We start from the raw sequence: 13,451 nt of genomic DNA, 5'->3' as shown, positions 1-13,451 counted from the left end.
GATCCGGCCAAGATTGAGGCGGTGATGAGTTGGGAGGTGCCGATATCCCCCTCAGAGATTAGGAGTTTTCTGGGGTTGGCCGGCTATTATCGGAGATTTATCAGAGATTTCTCCAAGATTGTTGTTCCTCTCACCAGGTTGACCAGGAAGGGCGTGGCATTCAGTTGGGGCCCCGAGTAGCAGGCCTCATTTGAGACACTTCGCCATAGATTATGCAAAGCCCCAATATTAGCCCTCCTGGAGGGGATGGAGGATTTTGTAGTGTATTGTGACGCGTCAATATCAGAATTGGGTGCGGTGCTGATGCAGAGAGGTCATGTGATAGCATACGCATCGAGGCAGTTGAAGCCTCATGAGACAAGATATCCCACTCATGATCTGGAGTTGGGAGCTGTGGTGTTCGCCCTCAAGATCTGGTGTCACTATTTGTATGGGGTCCGATGTACCATATACACGGATCACAAGAGCTTGAAGTATCTAGTGGATCAGCCCAACCTGAATATGCGCCAAAGGAGATGGCTGGATGTGGTAAAAGGATTATGAGTGTGAGATCCTGTACCACCTGGGCAAGGCTAATGTGGTAGCCGATGCCCTAAGTCGCAGGGCGCAGAGTGCCCCCGTTACGGGATGTTTGTTTGAGATTGATAGTGATGACTTCGGTGTTGGACACCATTCAGGAGGCCCAGGTAGAGGCCATGAGACCGGAGAACCGCAAAAGAGAACGGGTGATCAGACAGATATCTGAGTTCGTTGCCGATAATCGTGGGTTTATGACCTTTCAGGGTCGGATTTGGGTGTCGTATGAAGGCGGGGCACATACCATTCTGATGGAGGAGGCGCATAGATCGAGGTTCTTGATCCATCCCGGGGCCACTAAGATGTATTTGGACCTAAAGAAGGAGTATTGGTGGCCCTATATAAAGAGGGATGACGCGTGGTTCGTAGAGAGATGCTTGACCTGTCGCAGGGTGAAGGTCGAGCACCAGCGTCCGCATGGCAAGTTGCAGCCACTTGAGGTTCTCGAGTGGAAGTGGGAACATATTTCCGTTGATATCACCAAATTGCCGAGGACTGCGAGAGGAGTCGATGCAATTTGGGTGATTATTGATCGGCTGACAAAGAGCGCTCACTTCCTTGCTATCAGTGAGAGCTTTTCTGCTGAGAGGCTAGCAGTGTTATATGTGAGAGAGGTCGTATCGCGGCATGGAGTGCCGATCTCGATTGTGTCAGATCGAGATGTGTGTTTCACTTCCAGATTCTGGAAGAAATTCCATGAGGAGTTGGGTACAAGGCTGCATTTTAGTATCACATACCACCCACAGACGGACGGTCAGAGTGAGCGGACGATTCAGACGCTCGAAGACATGCTGCGAGCATGTGTGATGGACTTCGAAGGAAGTTGGGACACGTATTTTCCGTTGGCTGAGTTTTCTTATAACAACAACCACCATTCGAGTATCGACATGCCTCCCTTTGAGTTGTTGTATGGGAGGAGGTGTCGGACTCCCATATGCTAGGGAGAGGTCGGGCAACGAGTGATGGGCAACACTGAGTTAGTGCTTCAGATGACTGAGCAGATTCAGCAGGTCAGACAGAGGTTGTTGACAGCTCAGAGTCGTCAGAAGAGTTATGCGGATAGGCGACGATCCGAGCTTGAGTTCCACATGGGGGATTTCGTTCTCTTGAAGGTATCTCCTTGGAAATGAGTGATCCGATTCAGGAAGAGGGGCAAGCTGGCACCCCAATACATCGGCCCTTTCAGGGTGACTACGAGGGTAGGCAGGGTAGCATATCGTCTAGAGCTACCTGCGGAGTTGAGTCAGATCCATGATACCTTCCACGTGTCTCAGTTGAGGAAGTGTATAACCGACGAGACGGCGGTGGTACCATTGGAGGATATTCAGGTGGATGCCAGTCTAAATTATGTTGAGAGGCCAGTTGCGATTGTGGATCGGAAGATCAAGGTTCTGAGAAACAGGTAGGTGCCCCTAGTGCAGGTCTAGTAGCAACATCGGAGAGGGTCCGAGCTGACTTGGGAGACGGAGTTAGAGATGTGTGAGCAGCATCCAAAGTTGTTTGTGGAGTAAGACTTCAAGGGCGAAATGTGATTCTAGTGGGGGAGAATTGTAACATCCGGAATTCCAGATATTTATTTTATCATTTATTTTTGAGAAAAAGGGAGGGACTCAACGAGTTGAGTTGTAGACTCGTCGAGTAGGACCGCGAATGCTGACTGGATTAATGAACGGACTCGACGAGTCGGGAAGGGTGGACTTGATGAGTCCTCGCTGTGGATTGAAACCCTAATTCTCGGGGTCTGTGCCCTATTTAAATGCCTTTATGGCATCCATTTGCGGCTACCAGTCCAGAGAGAGATACCCTAGCGATTGTGAGCGAGTTGTGAGAGAGTTTGAGCCTTTTTATCATATTTGGTGTGATTTTGCAAAGGAGAAAGTGTTTCCAGCAAGGGGGAGGTCAAGAGGATTGCATTTTAGGGGTTTCCAGCTTGGATCTTCAAGTTTGAGGTAGCTATTCAATCCTATCCTTCTGTTTTGATTAAGAGCGTTGAATTTAGGGTTTTCTATACCATTTTATGGCTTGTTTAGATGAGTATAGTGTCCCATTGAGTGCTAAACTCTAGATATGGACCTTTTGAGGTCCAGAGAGCCTGAACCATGCTGCTTTTTGTGGTTATATGGAGGAAATGGACATAGGTTGCCATGTTAGAAAAGATTTCACAAAAATAAGCCTAGAGTGCCTTGCATGTGTACCAAGGTTCGGCCTTTACGTGTTTATTGGTCATGGGGAAGTCAGATCTATAGATTAGAGAAGCAGATCTGACCTCAGGAGGTCAGATGAGTGTTTTCATGGGAGGAACTCGCCAAGCGCATAAGGAACTCGACGACTCGAGTCGGGTTGCCCCACGATTCGCGACCTGTGATAACCCTTTGAGTGTGGGGTTGACTCAGCGAGTCGAATGAGGACCAGGGACGAAGAGGACACACATTAACTCGCCGATTCACAAGAGTGCACTCGACGAGTCTGGTCAAAGTTTGACCGTTGACTTTTGTTGACTTTTAGGGTTTAGTTAGTGTTTGGACTTATGAGCCATTAGAGGGGTAGAATGGTCTTTTACCCTTCTTAGAGAACTTATAGAGAAGGGTTAGCCTAGCCTTTAGAAGTTGTATTAATTAGAGTAATTATTTATGTGAGTAGGCGGAGGCTAGTGCAGTATTTCAGAGTCCGAGGTTTACCGAGTTATCCGAGGTGAGTCTTCTCAATATAGTTTACCTAGAGTGGTAATTAGAGTTATGTGCCAGAGTATATTGTATGCTATGTGTTATCTATATGATTTTGTGCTATATGTGATTCAGAGTTTACAGAGTTACGACCAAATGGTCTATAGAGTTAGGACCAGAGGGTCCACAGAGTTATGGGACTGGAGGGTCCCACTAAGACACTTTGACCAGAGGGTCATACAGGGCTATAGCCTTGAGTGGCTAATATGTGTTGCATGTGGTATTTTGGGGAACTCACTAAGCATTTATGCTTACAGTGTTTGGTGTTATGTGTTTCAGGTACCAGTGAGGATCGCGGGAAGGCGCCGACATGATCAATACACACATGAGGAGTCTTTATACTTTATGATCTTTGGTTGTGTTATGTATTGATATGTGAAACGATGAGATTTTATAATATTTATTAATGAAAATATGTTTTTAAAATGTGAAAAATTGTTTGTAAAATTACGGTGTTGCACTTGACTTCGGTATCTCTTCACATATCGGAATGCAATTAGACTTTGGTTCTAGTTTGGCTTCGGATTGCTAGAGGTTCACTTTCATGTATCAACAATCTCCCCTAATTAAACTTAGCAATCAAAAAACTTTTCACTTAGCTTCATCAAACACGCAGAAATAGGCACTTTGTAGCCAGCTTCGTATTTTCAAATACCATTTGAGATGTTCAATGAACTTCTTTTTGACATGCTCAGAAGAATCACTTTTTGCAGCATTGGAAATGAACTTCTGAAGGATCTTTATCGGAACAAGATGTTTGTTAAGAACTCTAAAAAATTCTTTTGTTGCAGGTATTCTTTTTTAGATAGACATAGCCAAGTTCTAGTTCTTCAATGGGACCTTCTGCCAAGATCCGTGCTTTAGGCAATTTGGTAGTGATTTTTTCCAAAATGTTCTCGGTTTCGAACAGGTTAGCAAATTCAATGTCGGACCTGCAGAACTCAACAATACAGTCCTTCAAGAAATTGGTTGCAAGAATGTAAGCTCTGATACATGTTTCACTGGTTTGGCGATCTCGAAAGTGGGCAGTACTGGTGAGAATGTCATTTGGTGTGATTGAGGGAAAGTTAGCATCCGTGATAGTGATGGTTGATTCTTTTTTTCCAAGAGACATAATATCTATACAACATATAGTTAAGATCAAACTTGCTCTGAACCTTGTTACCGTATCCAACGATCTTGGTAATCTTCTTTCGAGACAACACTTCCTTTTAGGGTCATGCGTTGACGGAGTAGAAGGTTTTCAATCCCTCACGCTTTGTCCTGATGATTATTTAAGGATCATCATTCGGATGAAGAGGAGCATACTTGATATAGAAGTGACCACGAGGAGAGATTGGTAGGTCAAGTCGATCGGCATCCTATGTTGGAAGATCATAATACATGAAGGGAACAAAGTGTATGTCATGAATAACTCCTTCTCGGAAAAGAGGAGATATTCCCAACATCGGACTCAGATTGAGTTTCAACACTTGAACCCGAATGCTTTCTTCCAAAGATTCATTGATTTGTTCTTGAGACCAACCTTAAGACTTTTTCAATGTCTTCACTGGGCTGTCCGATTAAGTAGCAATCTGCTTGCCTTTCTCTTGTGGAGATACATTCATGCCAGAGATGATTTGTTGACCACATTCAGTGATGATAAGTTTCGGTGAAGGAGGAATCAGAGGATCTTCAGGGAGATCATCAGGTTTCTAGGTTGGAGAAGCTACATCAATTTGAGCGATCCTCGGAGTAAGGATTGGTGGAAGCATAGATTTTGTAGCTCAGAATGCATCGACGTTTAACTTTTTCTTGATTTTTGCCATATCTCGGCTTCGTCTAAACGTTTATGCTAAAGATGATGGCCACACAACCTAGGACCATTTCAGCTTATCTGCACCTGAAAGGAACTTCACAGGTTGTTCCATGATAGCTTGAAGTCCTCAAATAACATTTTCATCCATGTATTGATCTTTAAGATGGGAAAATGTTTCACCAATAATGATGAGCATCTCAACGAATTTATAGTTCCGAACATCGACGATATTCCAGGTGGCTTAGATCAGCTTGATATGAACCTGTTGCATAATCATATTCATTTCATCCCTTTTATGAATCTCCTTTTCCAACCTTTGAATTTGTTTCTCATGAAGAACATAAGTCTTCTTGATGAGTTTGTTGGTAGCACAACCATGTCATCATGAATCTTGAGCATAGTGGTGGTGGTGAAGATGTGATGATCGAGGCTGTCATTATACTTTTGTTCGACTTCTTCAAGAGTGCACTTGAATCGGAGGGAAATGAGTTGGTCAAGTTGAATTGCGTGATCGAGTTCGAAGGGGGCAACATCTTTGCTCTCGAAAAGATATTTGAGAATAATCTATAGCTTGGAATTGAGACTTGTAACCTTCTGAATAATCCTGGAATCAAGGTTTGCGACTGTCTTGTCGAGGGAGTCAGCTTTGGAGACAACAGATGCAACATTGTCTTGGAGTTCGAACAAGGTAAAAGGATTTGCAATGTTTTCCTCCGAAGATCCTATGTTTGAGGTAGAATTCTTAGACTTCTTATCATCATCATCGTCATTAGCATCATTTTGAGGTTTTGAAGGCTTGGGATTATCAACAAGATTGACTTGATCTTCTTTGCCTTGATTGCCTTGCTTGTTGGCATCATTTTGAGGAAGATGGATTATGTAACAACTTCATCTTCTTTGGATTCCTCATAGGAGGAGAAAAGACCAAAATCACATGTCGATTTGGAGGAAGATGGATTATGTAACATTTTGAAGGATGTGAGAATCGGAATAGCGCCAATAGATGTGATGTCATCTTCAAACATAACATCATCTAAGTGATCTTTTTCAGCGAGAGGCTTGGGAGTTTCTTTACTTGTGAACATTGGAAGTGGATCATCTGAAACAATTGTGGAACCGGGAACATCTCCTGTAGCAATTTGCTGAGCTTATTCGGAAGGATGGAACACTTGATCAATCTTTTCATCGGATTGAAAAGTGAATGGAAGACGAATTTAAAGAGCTATTTGATGCATGGAAATAAGCATATACTCCACTTGTGCTCTTGTTAGCTCTAAATGTCTATAGTGAGCCTTGTCAACAAAATTAGACCAACCTTTATCAAGAATACCCGATCGTCCTTTACATGAAGGAGGTATCAGGCCGATTGAGGCTTTTGAATTAGGAGGGACTACTCCAGCTTTCGAAAGCTTAGAATTAGAGACAGGGTCCCTTGAATGTGCTTGTGTATAATCGAATGGTATTTCCATAAAGACTCATGGGTGTTTCCTATAGGGGGTTTAAGGGACTATTTTCAATACCAGAACCATCTTTTCGGGAAGATGGGGGTAGAATTTGTGTTAAGAGGATCCACTGGCTTTGGTTCTCTTTTTGGTTCTAACTTTTAAGGGAGAGGCCTTTCGTCTAACCATTTTCTTCTTAAGGCGACCAGTAGAAACTGGGTTGTTCACATCCGAAGGCTGGTCATTTGAGAATGGGGTAGATTGTATAGGGTCATACATAACCCAAGTCGCAAGACGATGTTTGAGATAAGGTGGCTCGGATGGAATTGTAGCTAACATGTGTTTTTGCAATGACGAATAGGTCCGAAGGCAGATTGGTTCAATAACCTACAATTTTTTATAGCTTTAAAGAAACAATATACCTCTTTGAGATCAGAATTGCGAGGAATGGCTACTAATATTTTGTCATACAGTTATTGAAGTGTTAGAGCCCAGAATCTCAGACTTGAGATCTCGTTTGGCTTCCTCTTCCGGCCAGAGCACCTCGGTCAGATCAATAACGTTGTTTCTTAAAGAAAATATATTGTACACAACATACAACCAGTCCTTGCTCATGGTGTTAGTACCACCATTCTTGCCGGAAAATCCTCGAAAGATTAGGTTCATCAGTATATTCTAAAGGCCAGGAACAACATACTCTTGAACTCCTTTGCCTTGAATTCCCCATTATACCCGATTTGATTGAGAAACGTTTGAAACTCTTCAGTCGTGGGTTCTTAAACACAAAAACCCCTGGGGTTTTCTGGAATGTCGATAGCCTTGAGGAAGGTGTTCTTATGGAGAGGAGGGATTTTGTCATCAACGATTTTTACTTCTAGTACAACGTTTTCGATCTTGGTCCGTTCAAAGGCTTTGTGAAGAATGTGAGGCAGAAGTTTAGGGTTGGGGATTTGGGTGAGAGGATCTGCTATAGCATGGTGGGAGATGAATCCGATCATGATGTGGATGGATTCATCGTAATCCGTGGGATCTAGTGAGAAAAGTTGAGTGGTTTCTCATGGATATTCTCAGTGGATGAAGATGAGGTAGAAACCTTTGAAGATTTCTTCTTTGAAGCAGGTTTAAAAACTTGAGTAACAGTTTGTGAAGATGCCATTGAATAATGTTTGAGAGCTTGAAGAACAGATTGCAGAGAGAAAGGTTCTAGAAAGACGATAACAAAAATGTAAAGTGGGAACAATTAGGATTCGAAATCCTTTTATATGTTGGAAGTTTCATATCGGGTCAAAGAAACAACTGTAGCACACAAAAGATGGGACATCCGTTTGTTCCAAAAGAGAAAACCATTGTTTTAGTTCTCATTTGAAGTGCGCTTTGTTGGAACGTGTGTCAAAGCACGTTTATTGAGAATTAAAAGGATAATCATGAAGAAAAATTATCGTTAGTTATATAAATAAAAAAGCATTTTAGAATGAAAAGTTTAATGAAAACCTTAAAATTCTTTTATTGCAGAGGATCTCGGAATAGTCGGATTCTGAGACGAGATGTCATAACATACTTTGGAAAGAATCGGAACACAACATTAGTACATAGTATAGAGTTCAAGATAGAACAGTCTCAAACTGAATATCAGAGGTAAAAATGCATGAAGATGTTATAGGAACAGTTTCAAAAGATTTAAGATTCTAAAACTTGAAGGAACATAGCTCGAAAGAAGATAAGAGATGAACTCACATTACCATTTCGGATTTGAATTTCGAGATGAACTTCATAACACACTTGTTTTTCACATAAACTCCACGATGGGAAGATTGCAAGTACTCTGATGTAACTATATCGTTCAGAAGCTTCAAGAGATGAGGAAAGCTGAATAACTTAAACTAGAAGAAGAGGTTAGAAAAAAATATACATATGATGATCCTATAGTTTCCGAGGAGATATGAATTTGAATTCAGAATTATTTTACTTTCTAATGTTTCCATTAGAGAATACAAGCCTCTTGGAAGAATTGTGGATCAGGCATCATCATTCCCAATTTGTTTAGAACCCATTAAATTTGGTTTCGTCTAATGCCTTAGTAAAGACATCAGCAATTTCATCATCAGATGGAACAAAAATGAGTTCGATATTTCCTTTTAAAACATGATATTTAATGAAATGGTACCATATATCAATGTGCTTGGTCATGGAGTGTTGGATTGGACTGTGAGAAATCACAATTGCACTTTGAGAGTCACAATAGATTGTAATCTGTTGAAATCAATAACCATATGATATTTAATGAAATGGTACCGAATGTCAATGTGCTTGGTCATGGAGTGTTGGATTGGACTGTGAGAAATCACAATTGCACTTTGAGAGTCACAATAGATTGTAATCTGTTGAAATCAATAACCATATGATATTTAATGAAATGGTACCGAATGTCAATGTGCTTGGTCATGGAGTGTTGGATTGGATTGAGAGAAATCACAATTGCACTTTGAGAGTCACAATAGATTGGAATCTATTGAAATTGATAACCATTGTCCAGAAGCTGAGATTTCATCCAAAAACTTGCGAAGTGCAGCTTGCAGCAACGATGTATTCTGCTTCGGCTGTTGAGAGAGCAATACAGTTATGTTTCTTGGATGACCAGACAACCAATCTTTCACCCAAAAATTGACAACCTCTGGAAGTGCTTTCTATATCTAGTTGAGGACCTCCATATTTTTAGTCAGAATATTCCTGAAGAAGGAAACTTTCATTTGCCAGATACCAAATTCTGAGGTTCTTGGTTCCTTTAAAATATCAAAATATTTGCTTGACAGCCAGACGATGAGACATCTTTGGATTAACCTGAAATCTAGCACACATACATGTAGAGAACATGATGTCCAGACGACTCCGATCCAATCATTCCCCTATACTTCTTCCGATCAAGAGCAACACCTGATGGTTTCGAGAAAATCTTGTATCAGAAACCCATTGGAACCTTTGAAGAGGCACAGGTGTCCATTGAATACAATTTCAGAAGATCAGAAATGTATTTCTCTTGATGAATAATGATTTTGTTATTGGTTTGCTTGACTTAAAGTCCGAGGAAGAAACTTAATTCACGATTCATGCTCATTTGGAATCGACTAACCATTAATTTAGCAAAATCAGCAACCATCGTTGAATCCATGGATCCAAAGATGATGTCGTTAACATATATTTGGATTAACATGATATGGTTTCCATTAGATCTTTGGAATAAGGTAGGATCAATAATTCCTCTTTGAAAACCATAACGCTTCAGAAAATCAATGAGAGTCTCGTACCAAGCACGTGGAGCTTACTTGAGGCCATAAACAGCTTTTTGAAGTTTGTACCCGTAGTTCGGATATATAGATTTACAAAACCAGGGGCTATTGAAGATAAAATTTGGTATCCAATTCACTATTGAGAAAGGAACTTTTAACGTCAATTTGGTAAAATTTAAAGCCTTTGTGAGCTGCATAGGCTGGAAAGATTTGGATGGCTTCCAAACAAGAAACAGGAGCAAAAGTGTCGACGTAATCGAGTCCTTTGATCTGAGTAAATCCTTTAGCCACCATTCTCGCTTTGTTTTTTATTACGACTCTGACCTCATCGAGCTTGTTTCGAAAGACCCATATTGTACCAACAACATGGTGATCCTGAGGAGCAGAGACAAGAGTCCACACTTGATTTCTATCAAATTCTATTGACTCTTCTTGCATGGTTGTAATCCAATCAACATGTTCTAAAGTTTTCTTGATGGATTTTAGTTCAAACATTGATATGAATGTTGAGAAGTGACACTTATTTTGAATGTTGGTAGCAGAGTGAGTTTGAACACCAGCATTGAGATTTCCAGTGACTTGATTTGGAGGAAGATCCTTTATCCAAATGTGCAATCTCGAAAGTTCTTGTGAGAGGATAATTTGATATCAACAATCGGGTTGTCTTGCTCCCCCTGAACAGTTTGAATTTGAGGATGATACTCCCCCCTAAACTTATGAACCAGATGTGTCGATGTCGTCATTGTTCGGAAAGTCAAAGAAGTTAGCATCATCTTTGTTGTTGTCCATAATGGGATCAAATTCAACGAATTAATCTGCTGCATCTTGAAATCCATCAACATTTGATTGGAGGGTTGGATGACTATTCTCCCCCTCAACATGAGAAAGTTTAAATGGATCGAAATCAAATAGAGGAAAGGTTGGTTTCGGACCAGATACATTTTGAGAAATTGGAGCTTCAACTGATGAGGACGGTCTTGATCGAGATTCCGAGTCAAGAGCAGTTTCTAATAGCCCGAACAGATTTTCGAAGTCGAATTCATAGATGATTTGGGAATTTGGAGACTCAGGAGGTGGAGCATCAGACTCCATGATGTGAGTTGTAACATGAGTTTGGACCTGATTTCCAAATGAAGTTATCATCAAAAGTGACATCAAAGCTTTCTTTAAGTACACGAGTTCTGTAATTCAGAACTCTATAGGATTTAGATTTGGCTAAGTATCCTAGAAAGATTACTTTATCGGCTTTTGGTTGAAACTTGGTGAGTTGATCACGGTTGTTTTTGATAAAGCATTTACAAATGAAAACGTGTAAGAATAAGATACTCGGCTTTTGACCATTCACGGCTTCATACCATCTCATGTTGAGACAACAATTGATGATGCTTCAGTTTTGAGTGAAGCAGACAATGGACATAACTTCAACCCAAAGATAGAGAGGAAGGTTTGAAAAGTTCAGCATCGATCAATTGGCTTCAACGAGAGTTCGTTTTCCTCTTTCAACAACACCGTTTTGCTAAGGAGTGTAGGGAGCAGAGAAATTGTGGTCGATGCCTTTGTCGGAAAGGAATTTCTTAATGATGACATTGGTGAATTCATAGTCATTGTCACTTCGGATTCTTCTAATAGGGAATTTGATAAGAAATTCAATACCTTTAATGAAGTTAATAAGTTCAGAGGCTGTTTCAGATTTTAGCCTAAGGAAGAAGACGCATGTAAACCTTTTATAGTCATTAACAATCACAAGAGTATACTTTTTGTGATTTAAACTTTCTACAGTGGATGGTCCACAAAGATCAATATGAAGAAGTTCTAATGGTTTCAAAATTGACATTTCAATGATTACAGGATGACCTTTCTTGGATTGCTTCCCATATTCACACGCAGCACATAGATGGTTATTTTCGAATTTGAGGAGTGGCAGACCTCATATCATTTCACTAGAAACAAGATCATTCATGTATCGAAAGTTGAGATGAGCGAGCCTCCGATTCCATAGCCAACTAACGTTTGGAACGGCCTTTGAGAGAAGAAAAAGTTGAAGCTTTTCGATGATCATGTGGATGTCTAATGGATACATGTTTTTGATTCGATCAGATTTGATTAGACATACTTTCGGTCTTCTGTCATAACGTAGCTATGCTTTTTGCATAATTCAACACTTCGGTTTGCATCAGTGACTTGAGCTACACTAATCCGGTTATGCTTGAGATTAGCCACATATGCCACATTAGAGACAGAGAAATTGCCATTGGTCAAGACGCCATAACCTCGAATTTATGAATTTGAGTTGTTGCCATATGTCACATAACCAACGTTAGGAGCGAGCTTTAGATCATGCAGAAAGTCGTTCTGCCCAGTCATGTGCATGGAATAAGAACTATATTGTATCTTGTTATAAAGCACAGAGTGCTTGCAAAATCAATGAGTTTTGGAGTTTTTAGGCTCTGAGTTAGACTTAGGGACTACGGACTTGCATTGTGAATTTTGAGCAATAGGTATTTCATAGGGCTTGTTCTAAGATTCTTTTGGAAACAAGCAAAAGGTCAAGGTCTTTTCATTTATCCAAAAATCGTATTCAACCGAAGGTTGTTTGGATGTTGCTTTTCTTGGACCAACATTTTTTCAATATGTTGTAAGAATCACTGTGTTGACAGATGTTACATATCTGTTTTCACCCTTTTTTACTTTCCACTCAAACTTTTGTTTTGAATCTTTTGAGGATTTCTCATCAAAAGTGTTCTTAGCAACTTGTTCTTTGCTTGCTGCTTTTGAAGGCATATTTGGTTTTAGAAATTGTTTTGGTTTGAAAATCGTGCCATTAGATTTAGTAATAAACATAGAAGACACTGTCCGAGGAGAGTCAGTTTTCACAGGAGTCTCAACAGTGACCTTTTTCGGACTATTATTGACATATTTGTTTTGAATATCCGAACTAGGAGGATAGATGGCCTCTTAAGGATCTTAGCAGGCATAAAGATATTGTGGCTCCTAGTAGACGGACTAACTGTTTGAGACACTTTCTTTACGGACTTCTTAATGAATCTGGAATCTTGCCTAAACCTAATTTCTTTCTTAAGGATATTCTTAGCTTCAGTCTTTGGGTGAAAGTTGTCTTTCGTATTCAGCCAAAGTTTCTTCCGAGAGTCAGATGATGACTTGGAAGTTTTTCCAGACGATGGATTGTTGAACGTAGGCTTAATTGGCACTAGAGTTGATTTTGAAATCACATCGGAGTTAGAGATACAAGAGTCAGATGAATCTTCACACAAATTTTCTTCATCTACATGACTACTAAATGACGCTTAAATGAAATTGGGTTTGTCAGAGTCATGTCCAGTTGTCTCGGGAATTATTTCCTCAACAACGAAATTGTTTGGAGGGTTAGAGTTTGGAATCTGAACTCCATTACAATTGGTGTCAGGGAATGAATCCAAAGACTGATTCAGGTCTAGGGATATCAGAGGTGGAAGAGGCGTGGAATCAGGACATTTAACAATGATAGGTTTAAACTCGGGAATCAGAGATTGGAACTGGTCTGAACTCTCAGGAAGGGTTGACAATGGTGGGAAAAGGGTATCCGAATAAGCATGGTTTGGAATGCCTCCCATAAACGTTAGATTTTGAA

Source organism: Lactuca serriola, chromosome 4, assembly GCF_051521515.1.
Source record: "Lactuca serriola cultivar US96UC23 chromosome 4, Lser_US96UC23_V15, whole genome shotgun sequence".
Classification (NCBI taxonomy): Eukaryota; Viridiplantae; Streptophyta; class Magnoliopsida; order Asterales; family Asteraceae; genus Lactuca; species Lactuca serriola.
Note: the sequence above shows the minus strand (reverse complement) of the source record.